The sequence below is a fragment of the Theropithecus gelada genome, chromosome 3, assembly GCF_003255815.1.
Source record: "Theropithecus gelada isolate Dixy chromosome 3, Tgel_1.0, whole genome shotgun sequence".
Taxonomy (NCBI): Eukaryota; Metazoa; Chordata; class Mammalia; order Primates; family Cercopithecidae; genus Theropithecus; species Theropithecus gelada.
Window position 1 is genome coordinate 86156505 of NC_037670.1, and position 617 is coordinate 86157121.

A 617-nucleotide genomic window follows, 5' to 3' on the forward strand; every position below is an offset into this window, starting at 1 on the left:
CACGTAAAATGATCTGCACAAAAAGGCACTGGGGAAGTGAGCTAAGGCCTGTGCCAAACAGATGGCACCCCCTGCTGTGTTTTTGATTGAAAAAGAAAGGTAACATTTGCAGCCACGTCAAAGAGACAGTGATCAGCTAAACAAATTGGTCTCCAAAGTACCCCATCGCTGGAGCAAACCCCGCTGCAGGGTACAAGCGAGGCTGTATTTCAAAATAATGCTATGTTTGCGTCTTTCCTAAGTGAGGGGATATGTCCCCTTTTCATGCGGCAAAGAGAAGATGAGGTCTTTGTTGAAGTCAACTGCAGTACTATCTGTGGAATAGCAACAGACCTCAGTAGCACAATTACCCGTTTTCTCTGATCACCACCAAATGCCTGCAAATAATATTTGGAAAGACCCCAGTAGCTTTTATATATTGTTCACTTTCCTGTGTCAGGTCTACAGAGCTTACAGAGAGGAAACTGGTATTCAGCATACAAACAAAAACAACACCAAATCATGACAAAGGCACAGTCTGAGGAGGAGAAAGAAAGAGGAGATCAGGAAAAACTCTCCTTGCACTTGAATTCAGTTGCAAAATACAAACATCAAAAATGGCAAAGTGTGTGTCAGTG